At 52.8% G+C, this 1,088-nt stretch overlaps 1 protein-coding gene across 1 annotated transcript in view; it reads right to left on the reverse strand.

The window, feature by feature from the left end:
- shank1 (SH3 and multiple ankyrin repeat domains 1) overlaps positions 1–1,088 on the reverse strand; it is a 139,625-nt gene that overhangs the window by 124,787 nt on the left and 13,750 nt on the right. The gene's annotated exons all lie outside the window — the stretch shown is intronic.

Consider the following 1,088-nt stretch of genomic DNA (forward strand, 5'->3'; position numbering starts at 1 on the left):
GAGGGAGGGAGAGAGACAGGGAGGGAGGGAGACAGGGAGGGAGGGAGGGAGACAGGGAGGGAGAGAGACAGGGATGGAGGGAGACAGACAGGGAGGGAGGGAGACAGAGAGTGAGGGAGACAGACAGGGAGGGAGACAGGCAGAGATAGAAGGAGGCAGAGAAGGAGGGAGACAGAGAGGGTGGGAGACAGACTGAGATAGACGGGGACAGAGAGTGTGGGAGACAGACAGAGACAGAGGGAGACAGAAACGGAGGGAAACAGACAGAGATAGAGAGGGACAGAGAAGGAGGGAGACAGAGAGGGTTGGAGGCAGAGAGGGTGGGAGACAGGGAGACACAGAGAGAGAGAGACAGAGACAGACAGACAGGCAAGGAGACAGGGAGAGGGACAGGGAGGGAGACAGAGAGGGAGACAGGACAATTACAGATTGAAGAGATGGGGCAAAATACAGAGAAAAGGGTCCACAGAGAAGGGATACAGAGAGGGGGGAGATGGGAGGGGTGACAGAGTGTTTGTTGGGGACAGTGTAGATGAAGTTTTATTTTCAGTTTAAAAAGGTAGAGGAAGTTGTACTGTGTCCCTAACCCCATGCTGTCCCTGCCCTGGGAGTGTTTGTTGGGGGGACAGTGTAGAGAGAGCTTTACTCTGTATCTAACCCCATGCTGCCCCTGTCCTGGGAGTATTTGATGAGGGTAGTGTAGAGAGAGCTTTACACTGTATCTCACCCTGCTGTATCTCACCCAGTGCTGTCCCTGTCCTGAGAGTATTTGACGGGGACAGTGTAGAAGAAGCTTTACTCTGTATCTAACACCATGCTGCCTATGTCCTGGGAATGTTTGTTGGGGACAGTGTATTGACAGCTTTGCACTGTATCTGACCCCGTCCTGCCCCTGTTGTGCGAGTTTTTAATTGGGGGACAGTGCAGAGGAAGGCTGACTGTGCTCCTAACCCTGTGCTGTCCATGTCAGTAAAGCAGGAGAAGCTTTACTCTGTGTCTAACCCTATGGTGTCTCTGCCCTAGGAGTGTTTGATGGGTACGGTGTAGAGGAGCTTTACGCTGTATCTAACATCGTGATGTCCTTGTAC

The sequence above is a fragment of the Rhincodon typus genome, chromosome 37, assembly GCF_021869965.1.
Source record: "Rhincodon typus isolate 14 chromosome 37, sRhiTyp1.1, whole genome shotgun sequence".
NCBI lineage: Eukaryota > Metazoa > Chordata > Chondrichthyes > Orectolobiformes > Rhincodontidae > Rhincodon > Rhincodon typus.